This window comes from Zalophus californianus, chromosome 15 (genome assembly GCF_009762305.2).
Source record: "Zalophus californianus isolate mZalCal1 chromosome 15, mZalCal1.pri.v2, whole genome shotgun sequence".
NCBI classification, from domain to species: domain Eukaryota; kingdom Metazoa; phylum Chordata; class Mammalia; order Carnivora; family Otariidae; genus Zalophus; species Zalophus californianus.
In genome coordinates, this window is record NC_045609.1 from 70,055,264 (window position 1) to 70,068,286 (window position 13,023).

General features: G+C 38.4%; 1 pseudogene; it reads right to left on the reverse strand.

The window, feature by feature from the left end:
- Positions 1–11,921: 11,921 nt before the first annotated feature.
- Positions 11,922–12,388, reverse strand: LOC113923774 (annotated as a pseudogene).
- Between the last annotated feature and the right edge of the window lie 635 nt (positions 12,389–13,023).

The window sequence follows — 13,023 nt, forward strand, 5'->3', positions numbered from 1 at the left end:
TATTTGTTTTGTGGCTTGATAGCTTTTATTTTTAGCACTGAATAATATTTCATTGCCTGGATATACTACAGTTTATCCATTCAGCTACTGAAGGATATGTTGGCTGATTCCAAGTTTGGGCAATTATGAATAAAACTGCTATAAATATCTGTGTGTAGGTTGTGTGTGGACATAAGTTTTCAACCCTTTTGGGTAAATACTAAGAATCACGATTGCTAGATTATATGGTAATAGCATGTTTACATTTGTAAGAAACGTCCAAACTGTCTTTCAAAGTGGCTGTACCATTTCGCATTTCTGTCAGCAATGAACAAGGATGCCCATTACTCTACATCATCATAGGCATTTGGTGTTGTCAATATTTTGGATTTTAGTCACTTGACTTGGTATGTAGTAATAGATTGTTCTAATTTGCAATGCCCTAATGATGGATGATGATGAACATCTTTTCATGTGCTTATTATTTACCATCTATATACCATCTTTGGTGAGCTGTCTGTTCAGATCTTTTGCCTGTTTTTAAATTGGATAGTTCATTTGCTTGTTGTTGAGTTTTAAGAGTTCTTTGTATATTTTAAATAAGCTCTTTATCAGATACTTTTGCAAATATTTTCTCCCTAGATCTAAACAGGTGAGACAGGGCATATCCCACCTTATTCATGACTTCAATGGGGATAGCTCTGTCATTCCAACATTAATGTAATGTGAGTTATAGATTTCAGGTGAAAAGTCTGCATGTTACTGTAGAGGAAATCTGGATTTAAATTCCCAAGTTACTAAACATGTCTAACAGATATGAATATTGAATTGCATGTTTTATAACAAGTCATGTTTCTCCTTTGACTATTAATATGAGAGATTTTATTAATAGATTCTTAATAATAAACTACATTTACACTTCTGGAATAAATCACAATAATATCAATTTAATATATATAGAATTTAAATCACTAAAATATTATTTTAATTGATCTATCCTACTCTCAGTTTTTAGTATCAGGTTTAAACCCATAAAATCAACTGAGGAAATTTTGTTCTTTACCTACATTCTATACTAGTTCATATGGTATGATATTTATCACTTTCCTTGAAGTTTGAGATGTCTTATTCTTAATATCAAAATCATTTTTCTTTTATCTACATTAATTTCTACTTCCTGCTTCCTAGTGTTTGTTTTTCTTATCTAATTCATTGTGCTTAATATTTGCCTTATTTTTGTTTGTTTTGTTTTGTTTAAGAATAAAAGCATTTAAGGAAAAGAATTTGTCTCTGAGTTTACGTTAGGCTATAAATTCCCATTCTTAATATTCTTATTGTTAATTTTTAAATTACATATGCATATACATAATTTCTAATATATAGATATATATTAACCTATATATATATGTGCTTTTTTCTTTGACCAAGATTTAATTATATTTGCATTTTACAAATTATTAGATTTGTAAAATACATATTTGTTATTAATTTTTAACATTATTTCTGTTAAGGTATAAAATTATAGCCTGAAGTTAAAGGGTATAATCTATTTGATTTCTGATTTTTTTAGAATCATTTAGAACTTTGTTTATGGCTTAATATATATGGGGGTTTTTTTTGGTATGTGCTTTATTGGAACTTGAATAAAAAAAAGGTATATTCTTTACAGAGTATAAAGTTGGGTATATGTTTACTAAATTAACCTTAAAATTTTATTTTTCAGAATCTCTAATTACTCATTTACTTTTATCTCTGGGCCTATCAAATGCAAAGAAATGTGTGCCAGTCACCTAGCGCCTTTTTGTCTCTCTGTCATTTTTCCGCCTTTTGTTGTTATTAGCCTTTGCTTTATGTATTTTGATGTCATCGTGTTTAACAACAGTCATCCTTTCACCTTCTTCCTATGCATTTTAAAAGAAATTCTTTTTATACCAAGGATGAGTTTTTCAGATATCAAATCAGTCCTTTGGTATTTCTCCTATGGATTCAAATTCTGCCATTGCAATTTTAATTTCAATTTTATTTTTGTTTAAATTCATTCAGTTTCCTTTTATTTTTTGTATATCGTGTATAAATGTGAAAATACCTGTAAAATGTTTTGAATGGCACTTGGCACAAAGTAAGTGCTCAATAAATGTTAACTATTATTGTTATTGATGACCTATCTTTTTTTTTTTTTTTTGCAGGTAACATATTTTACAGAGCTTATTAAGGACTGGCTTGTGTGTAAAATTGACATATTCCTGTATGTTTCAAGAGTGCACTCTTTCTAGGTGGCTAAAGAATAATACTCTCCTTTTTGTCACAGGTTCTACAGAGCTCTGCAGCTTTTTGCTTTCCCATCTTGAATTGCTTCTCTAAGCTAAATGTTTGCCCTTAAGCAAATTGGGTGCAATCTCTTTGGTCTTATATATTGGACTATTATTTGCTTTTAGAAACCTCCACCCAAATCTTAACTTGGAAGACTGGACAACATAAACTTCATTATAAATTCAGCAATCCAGCAACCTGGATGGGAAGGAAATGGGAAGAAGCTACAGTCTTAGGTTGGCCACTGTTGGGAAAACTTGAGGCCATTTCTTCTTTATTATTTAGTGAATCATTTGTGATGGGGACACATTTCTTTTCTATTATCATTAACATATAATGTATTATTTGTTTCAGGTACAGGTCTGTGATTCATCAGTCTTACACAATTCACAGCACTCACCACAGCACATACCCCCCCCCCAATGTCCATCACCTAGCTACCCCATCCCTCCCACCCCCCTCCACTCTGGCAACCCTCGGTTTGTTTCCTGAGATTAAGAGTCTCTTATGGTTTGTCTCCCTCTCTGGTTTCATCTTGTTTCATTTTTCCCTCCCCTCCCCTATGATCCTCTGCCTTGTTTGTCAAATTCCACATATCGGTGAGATCATATGATAATTATCTTTCTCTGATTGACTTATTTCGCTTAGCATAATACCCCCTAGTTCCATCCACATTGTTGCAAATGGTAAGATTTCATTTTTTGATGGCTGCATAATATTCCATTGTATATATATACCACATCTTCTTTATCCATTCATCTGTTGATGGAGATCTAGGCTCTTTCCATGGTTTGGCTATCGTGGACATTGCTGCTATAAACATTGGGGTGCACATGCCCCTTCGGATCATTACATTTGTATCTTTGGGGTAAATACCCAGCAGTGCAATCTTTGGGATGCAGCAAAGTTGGTCCTAAGAGGAAAGTATATAGCGATACAAGCCTTTCTCAAGAAACAAGAAAGGTCTCAAATACACAACCTAACCGTACACCTAAAGGAGTTGGAGAAAGAACAGCAAATAAAGCCTAAACCCAGCAGGAGAAAAGAAATAATAAAGATCAGAGCAGAAATCAATGAAATAGAAAACAAAAGAACAGTAGAACAGATCAACAAAACTAGGAGCTGGTTCTTTGAAAGAATTAATAAGATTGATAAAACCCTGGCCAGACTTATCAAAAAGAAAAGAGAAATGACCCAAATAAATAAAATCATGAATGAAAGAGGAGAGATCACAACCAACAACAAAGACATACAAACAATTATAAGAACATATTATGAGCAACTATATGCCTGCAAATTAGACAATCTGGAAAAAATGGATGCATTCCTAGAGACGTATAAACTACCAAAACTGAACCAGGAAGAAATAGAAACCTGAACAGACCCATAACCACGAAAGAAATTGAAGCAGTCATCAAAAATCTCCCAACAAACAAGAGCCCAGGGCCAGATGTCTTCCCAGGGGAATTCTACCAAACATTTAAAGAAGAATTCATGCCTATTCTTCTGAAACTGTTCCAAAAAATAGAAAGGGAAGGAAAACTTCTAAACTCATTTTATAAGGCCAGCATTACCTTGATCCCAAAACCAAAGACCCCACATTTCTTAACCAGTTTTCTCTTTGGCCTGGTCTCTTCACCAGTGGCAAGCTGCTGCTCTTCAGACCCTCCCACCTGACTCTGTTGCCCACTGTCATCCTTTGTTCTCATCAGACTGCATTGGAAACCATGCATCTCCACAGTGGCACTGACTTGAAGGCTGCTAATCTGCACAGTCAAATGCAGTTCAAGTTCCACATTTTATGCTACACAGCCCCCCTTTACTCTTAAAGCTAGGGGTTGCTAGCAGGAGTTTTCTCCTTGATTCTTACTGGGGGGCAGATATCAATGTGTCCACATGTCATTGTGCTAGTTTGTCCAGGACAGTCCCTGTTTACACATGTTACAGATCAGTTAGTGCCTACTGATTATTTTAGTGCTCCTTTTTATTCTCAAAAAGTGTCCTTGTTTGGGATAGCAATAATATAATTTCCATATGAGTGATCTGTTCAGAACTGTTTGCATAGCAGGTGGCTCTGTAAAGAAAGGGCTGATCTCTCTGAAAGAGACCTAGGTCTGGCACTATAAAGTAACAAACCCTTCAATAAGGGGTTGATAGTCCAATGAGGTTCTGCATGTGAGAGTAAATGCCAAGCACTGTATTTGTGGGAGATCTTTCTCTTTGTTCCATTTGCCTGGAACTTTTTCTCAGAATCAGTGCACCCTCTTGGGCACCTGTATCAGAATTCACACTTGGAGGGGATGGGTTGGCCTGGTGATGGGTATTAAAGAGGGCACATTCTGCGTGGAGCACTGGGTGTTATGCACAAACAATGAATCATGGAACACATCAAAAAGTAATGATGTAATGTATGGTGATTAACATAACAATAAAAATTATTTAAAAAAAAGAATTCACACTTGGAAAGCAACATTTCTAACACATCAAACTTCATAATCAGAGGCCGTGTCTCTCTGCTCAGCCTCACTTATCTCCTGCTCATTACTAATCCCTTGAACTCTAGGAGGCCACAGGTGACACACATCTTTAGTGACAGAAAAGGCTGATGCAACCATAATAAGTTGTCAGCTGGTTCAACCCTGAGCAGTTGGCAGCAACAACAATAATTAGGTTCAGAATAGGTGTAAAAACTGAAAGATAATGAAGTATTCCATATTGCATTAGGTTACTGGGTAGGCAGGGGTACTGTAACAGCCCCTTCTGTAGCCCTGATTTATCCAGGCTGACAAATTAGATGCAGAAGTCATTTCGCTCACCAAGTAATGAGCAGGTATCTTTGCCAAATGGATGGCTCGGCTACTCCCCAGATAGATTCCCTTCCTCCATGAATCCCTAAGACTCCTGCAGAGGCAGGCTACATAGAGCCTTGAAACAGATCCTGCTCCCCTTCCAAACACAGCTAGAGGCCCAACTAGGAAGCCAACGTGGCAGGTGGAAACAAAGTCTAGGGAAGATGTTGGGTGAGATGCTGTGGTGGGAGCTGGGAGAAAAGAATTGGGCCACATGGCTCTATGACCCTGTCAGCTCACCTACATTTAAATTCATCAGTGGGGACAGTAGCTATAATACATATTTTGCTTTCCACCAACAAGATGAGGAAAGAGGTGACTACTGACTTCAGTCTTAACCCTTTACCACCAGGAGATCTTGCTTCTGCCACTCCTTGTGAGAGCAGATCAAGAACATGAGACTTGAATCCAGACAGACCTGGGTTCAAATCCTCGCTCTGCCACTTACTAAATGTGTGTCCTTAAAAAACACACTTGCTTTCTCTGTGCCTTCTCTCATTCATGAAATGAGGAAGGATATTATTACATACCTTCCTCATGGTGTTAGCATGAGGAATTAATGAGATGGCATTTACAAAGTGCTTAGCGCAGGCTTGGAACATAATGGGGTTTAATTAATGGTAGCCTATATTGTGATTAATATTTATTGAATAAGAAAATAACTGAACAAATGAATGAATGGATGAAATGCGACTAGAGTGGAGGGTGGAATGAATGAATAATAATTGAGTGACTCTGCATTAGGCCCTGGGATGGCAGTGGAGGGAAAAAGGTGAGCAAAATTCAGATGCCATCCCTGATGTACATAGAGTACTGCGGCCAGACTTTATTTTTAAAAGGAAATACAGCATTGATAAATGTCCTTTTAAAAATGGAGTTAAATGCTCCATGAGAACATAAAGCAAGAAAACTTGATCTTAGGGGAGGTTTTTCTGAGAATGAGACGTTTCTTGAGACATGATCATCTCAGATCTGAGGGATGAGAAGGAATTAAGGAAGGGGAGTGGAGAGCATTCCAGAAGAGGAAACAGCATACGTGGAGGTCCTGCGGTGGTGTATGTTTCATAACCTCGGGACCCTATAAGGATTTGCTTTCTGCTCTAGTTCTCATGGTGTCTCACACAGAAAACCTGAGCTAAGGTAATGTCTTAATAAAGATGCTACTTATTAATATATTTGGGTCACAGACTTGGAAATCCTCAAGGGCAGAGGCTGGGTCATCACCCTCTATATCTTCCAGTGCCTGGAATAGCAGCTGGGCCATATGGGTACTCAACACCCATTTAACAAACCAAACCAAATTGAACCAAGAGACAAAACTTCTCCAGTGGAATGATTTTTGAGAGAATGGACAATTACCACACCAACCTCAAAAGTTCTCATTTTGAGGAATTTTCAGACAGATCTGCTAAATGTTGAAGCTACCCCATCCCTGGCCAAGTGGGACTATTCTCTAGAGATGATGGTCAGATCCAGATTTCATTCAGTATTTATTGAGAACCTACAACATGCCAGACACCTTGGCCTGGGGGAAACCCATTCCTCACATTTGACAGATTCTGGAGGCAGTAGCTGTTGGCTTCCTTATTATACATCCTAAATGCCAAATTTCTAGAGTGTGCCAGAGCAGGCTGATTTATTTAGACAGCAAACAAGCCTTTTGGTTAGAGGTTTTGAAAATAATGCAATCTATTTTCCTTCCTCCTAGCAATTTTCCATTCTTATGTAATATGTGTTCTATAAAGCTCTGGCCAAGCCAGGAAGTAGAAAGTAGCAGCCAGCACATATCAAATGTACTCAGGACCAGGGGGCCAAGACTCTGTGCCAGATGAGTCTGAACTTGCTGGATGCCTTGGCTTGACAAATTTACAGTAAAACAGGGAGTGCAGGTGAGTTCAAAACCCCTCAAACACAGTGATGAACAGAGAGTGTAAGTGGAAGCCTAAACCATGGGCAGCACTGATGATTTGGAGAATGGACTTCATTGGCTCATGTTTCCTAGAAGAGGAAAAAGAATGAACCTAGGAAATCTGCTCTCAATTAGGAATCTTTCATTCTGGTCTCTATTTCTGGTTCTCTCCTTCAGCCCATCACTGTCTTCTTGAAGCAAGTGTCTGCAGGTGGCTTTCGGAGTGGATGATTGACCTTTTCTGCAAGTTCATTAACTAATTTAAGAAAGTATTAGAAATCTAGAGGGCTGGGGCACCCGGATGTCTCAGTTGGTTGAGCATCTGACTCTTGATTTTGGCTCAGGTCATGATCTCGGGGTCATGGGATCCAGCCCTGCATCCGGCTCTAAGCTCAGTGTGGGGTCTGCTTCAGATTCTCTCTCCGCCCCTCTCAGTCTCTCTCTCAAATAAAGAAATAAAATCTTAAAAAAAAAATTCTAAAGGGATTCTTACCTAACTAGAATTATTTTTACCTATCAGGAAATGGGGAGACAGATGAGCTCAGAATTTTTCTACCACCTTTTGTTAGTCTAAGGGAGGAAATGTTTTCCTTGAGCCTCTTAGAGTCCTTGGCTGAATATAAAAATTAAACTAACAAAGATTAACAGGAGAAAAGCATACAAGTTTATTTAATATAAGTCTTACATGACATGAGGTCTTCATAAGGAAATGAAGACCCAGAGAAACAGACCTGTGTATCATTATGCTAGATTAGATAGTCAATAGTCATGGAGAAATATTATTGGTTAAGGAATATGAGGTAAGTATAGTAAATTGGGGGAAACTTAAAAAGGCCTGTTTGTTAGAATTTTTCTTGCCTGGTATCCCTTCACCTTTGGAGATAAAGATGCTCCTTTCCTCCTGGTATAGGGAGGGTGCCTCTCACATGAGTTTTAATGCCCTGGTTGAAGGAAGAGAATGAGGAGGTCAGAGTGACCTTCCTGCTTCTGTAGTTTTTTTCAAACACCTTCAGCTTAAATTATTCAATATGCTAAGGCCATATTTGGGGGGAGTGTGTCCTGAACTCCATCATTAGTCTCTCTATACTTCTTGTCCACTTGTCCAGCTTCACATAAAATATAATATGCCACAACTGTCAGATTTAATGGACCAGTTCTAACTGGCATCACTTTTGCCTCTACTCCCAACTTTTGGAAATAGATATAGATTTCCATGTTTAATTGAATAATACATTTTAATAATTGTTCTTTTCTGAGCAGGAGCCTTGAAACACCCAGTCCAATAGTTTTTAATTCAGTATAAAGTGTCTCTTGATACTTTTATGAATCTTTCCATACAAATGAGAGGCTGCAATTAACATAAATGGCTGGAGAACACACAGTAAGCTTAATCTTTTACATAGCACCAACTTGAATATTAATCACTTCAGCTGGAATGAGAAGGGATAAATGGTAGCCTTTGATACTGAAGAATATTTTGAAACAAAATTACTCTTTCCTTAATTTATTTGAGAAGAATTAGAAAATTTGGCATATGCTTGTCCTCTAGGATGAAAAAGAGAAGTAGAAACTCTCCCATTCTGTTCCTCAGAAGCCCTGGAATGTTAAGGGGTGTCTCCTGTACACTGACAGTGAACCCTACTCCTCGCACTTCCTAGCTATCTGTGTAATGAACATCAGAGTCAGCAGCGGGGGTGGAAGGAGTACTACATGTGCCATTGGTCAAATGAAGACCTTACAATGGCTAAATATCACTGGTCCATGCTGCCTCTCCCTTAGAAATAGATGCCTTGGTACTCACTGGCTTTAGGACCAACCATCTTTTGAACCACTTATTGCCCAAAAGTATTTTCACATCTCTGGAGGGCCCCGTAAAAAAAACAGTTTAGTGTGAAATAGGTTGCAGTATTTTATGGTAGTTATGGATCTCTATTGCCAGTCAATCCCCAGGTAGCACCTTAGTTTCTTTACAAGTCTTCCAATTCCTTCCCTTCTAGTCCATCCCAATATCCACCACACCAGTGTAGGCTCTCAGGACCCTTGCCTGTCCCCTAGCAATAACCACTCCTGGTCCTCCAGGGCCCCTCCCATTACTTGTCATGACCTCCCTTACCACTCTGCACATGAGAGATTAGGTGAAGGGAGAGATGAACTTGGGAGAGATGAACTTGCGCCCCAGATTCAAACCTAGGTTTGAACACACTTTGTAGCTATGTGAACTTAGACAAGCCCCTTCACTTCTCTGAGCCCCTATTAACTCACCCATAACATGTGAATAACTGCCTTTCTTTCACAGTTCTTAACGAAAATTATACAGGGAAACACATATGACACCCAAGTAAAGTACCCTTACTGTTGGATGCTCATGCATGATGATACAATCTGGAAGAATGCCCCAAACAGTCTTTTACTTGAGCTTAGGGTTTTATCTTCTAAGCTTTGTGGAGTTTAAAGAAAAGTAGCATTTCAGGAGTGGTTCCTCTTCTTTCAACTCATCACTAGCTCCTTACTCAGCCTGGGCCTTCAATCTCAGCTTTTGTAGCCATTTTACATAACTACTCCTTCAAAGTTACAAAAGAGCAATGTAGGGGAGAAAGAAAACTCTTCCTCTGGCCTCCTAGGTTCAATGGCTGGGACCCATGAATCAAAATGATAAGAAACAGATTAACAGGAGAAAAAACAAACTCAATTACTTGTGTAGGCATGGGAGTTCACAAAGAAATGTAACTCAAAGAAGCAATTAGAATTTGAGGCTTTGCACATTGATCTTTCAGTTGGTTCCAGTGCTCCTCTGACATGCCCCATTGTGTTGTTTTATTGTTTTTTTTAAAAAACACTTTCTTACTTTCAAAGGCACTATAAGATGTTTCAGGATCCTCTTGCATATTTCCTGTCCCAGTCCTCATAACAGCAATTTCTCTGAGAAATCCTGGTTCTTTTATTGGAAAATGGTATTAGAAACCAAGAGCTGGGTATGAGGTATACTCATTACTACTGAGTGTCATTTCTTTTAGGCCCTATCAAATGATGGAGCAAATATATGAGCGTATACTAACCTGTAATATATACACATATCTAAAAATATTTCTATGTGCAACCATCTGTATGTATATCAAGGTACCATGAGTTCTTACTGATGTCTCCAACTCTCATCTATCATCACTGAATCATTCTATTCACCTCCCCTTGCTTATCTGCAAATTACTACTCCAACAGTGACAAATATGGTTCCCACTATCCACTACCCATTTACTTAATTGTTCAAGTATGTATGTAGAGCAGTATCAGAATTTATAACCTGTATTTTCATGGGAAATAACTTTATCAACTAGAGTGCAGATCTCATGTGCAGTTCCTTTTGCTTTTAGACTTACAGATGCTACTTATTTCCAAAGTTACTTAGATCAGCGCCTTTTCCCCTTACTTCCTTCAGTACCATTGTTTCACACATTTGTAATACATTTATATTCTCTTTCCACAGTCTGTAGTCCTTTCTGGGACCTGGGAGTTGTTTTTAACCATACTGATACAATGTTCTAGTCCAACTTTTTATACATTTATTCATAAAAGTGGTCACTATATATCCATTAAAAAGGGTAGACTTCAGAGTTTGCTTGGAAGGTATCCTCATTCTGCCTCATCCATCATTCTGAGGTCAGAGAAAATTTAACTTTACAATGGGAATTTTCTCCTTATTCTATACTTAATCATCAGCTTCCTCAAAACTATGGAAGGTTATATGGACTTTAGGCACTAATGCCCATTGTGTCTATATCATGTGACCCTTTTAATAAAATTTTGTCCTGATCTTTTCTCCCTGTGCCCACAAAACAATTTCCACAGCCTGCATAAATGTTGGGTATTGATCATGTCCTTGAGGTTTAAGGTTTGGCAAATTTGAACACATTCAGGTAGCAGAGAGGCCAACAAGAACCAGTGACAGACATAGTGTTAGCCTTCTGTATGCCTATACCCTAGCCCAGGCTTCCTCCCAGCTCCCAAGTCCTGCCTCTTACCCCTTAGAAACTCTATAATTACGTTTTTTCAGTCATGTTTTTCCTAGAAGAGGATCTTAATAGGATTCTGTCTGTGACTTTGCATAATCCAGTTTAAAGGAAAGAAACTATAGAAAACTATCTCCTCAAACACTAGAGATACAACTCAATTATTAAAGAACAAGCTTGAGTAACCACTAGGTTGTAGAAGTCTAGGCTGAGCTGGAAAATTTCAGTAGTATAACTTTAAGAACATAATGTTGTATCTTGGTCTTAGCCCCTCAGCATTAAACACGACTTTCATTGTATTTGAGTGCTGCATTCAGGTTCAAGGGTCCTGCCTGCTTCAACCAATCCACATGGCACTCACACAGGGACACTTCTGGTCTGCCTACTAAATGTTGGCACAGAATTATGTTTCTAAGTAGCAGCAAAGTCCTCATCAAAAAAGATTGTTTTAAAACCTGAGGGAGTTGTTGTTTTAAAACCTGAGGGAGTTGTTAGCGCTGAGTAATTAATAATAAGCAAATGCTTGCAGATTAACAGGAATATGCCAACACTAAAATTGCCTGACACTTGGAAAGCAGGTGGGTGAACACACACACACACACACACACACACACACACACACACACACACACACACGGGTTCATACACTATAAAGAAGAAGGCTTCTTTCTTTCTCATGGCAATATTTCTGACTCAGGCTGCATATTTAGACATATTTTTTAAAAATATTAGAAGCAGCTTTAAACTATACAGTGCTCATAAAGATTCACATTTAGGGAGCTCCAGTGAAAATAAACATTAACTAGTTCTTTTTTTTTTTTTTTTTTTGACGGTTGAGAAATGTATGTTTATTCTGATCCAGTTGTACAACTAATCTAGGTGAAATTTCCAAATAAATTTTACATGGGTTTTCCAGGACTGGGGCTTCTCGATGACTTCAAATTTAGGATTTTCAAATGTGAATTCCGGGAACGTATTCATGTCTGATTTACCATACATTTGCTTAAGCTTCAGAAGCTCCCTCCCTAGGTCTTGCTGGTGCTCTGGGCCAGTATCAATGGGTCCTCCAGATGCCCGTAGCTTAGTTCTGTGTTCTCTAATCTTGTCCACAAAGAGTTTCTGTACAGCATCAAGTTCCCTATTAAATGCCACTATGGTAACACCAATGTTGCTCCTCAAATGAACTGAGACTGCAGACTAAATGAGAGAGGAGAACCTGAAGAGCCTCTAAAGAATCATGCTGATTGTGTGACTTGCACTCAGTCTTGAGCTGCCTCCACTAGTCTACTTCTGGCCGTGGCTCCGCCCCCACCCACCTACCCACCATCGCAATGCATTATCGATTTTTTTTAAATTTTATTTTATTATGTCACGTGAATCACCATACAATACATCATTAGTTTTTGATGTGGTGATCCATGATTCATTGTTTTCATGTAACACCCAGTGCTCCATGCAGTACGTGCCCTCCTTAATACCCATCACCAGGCTAACCCATCCCCCCACCCCCTCAAAACCCTGTTTGTTTCTCAGAGTCCATAGCCTCTCAAGGTTCATCTCTCCCTCCGATTCCCCCCCCTTCATTTTCCCCTTCCTTCTCCGAATGTCCTCCATGCTCTTCCTTATGTTCCACAAATAAGTGAAACCATATGATAATTGACTTTCTCTGCTTGACTTTTTTCACTCAGCACAATCTCCTCCAGTCCCATCCACGTTGATGTAAAAGTTGGGTATTCATCCTTTCTGATGGCTGAGTCATATTCCATTGTATATATGGACCACATCTTCTTTATCCATTCATCTGTTCAAGGGCACCTTATCTCTTTCCACAGTTTGGCTATTGCGGACATTGCTGCTATGAACATTGGGGTGCATATGGCCCTTCTTTTCACTCCATCTGTGTCTTTGGGGTAAATACCCAGGAGTGCAATTGCTGGGTCATAGGGTAGCTCTATTTTTAATTTTTTGAGGA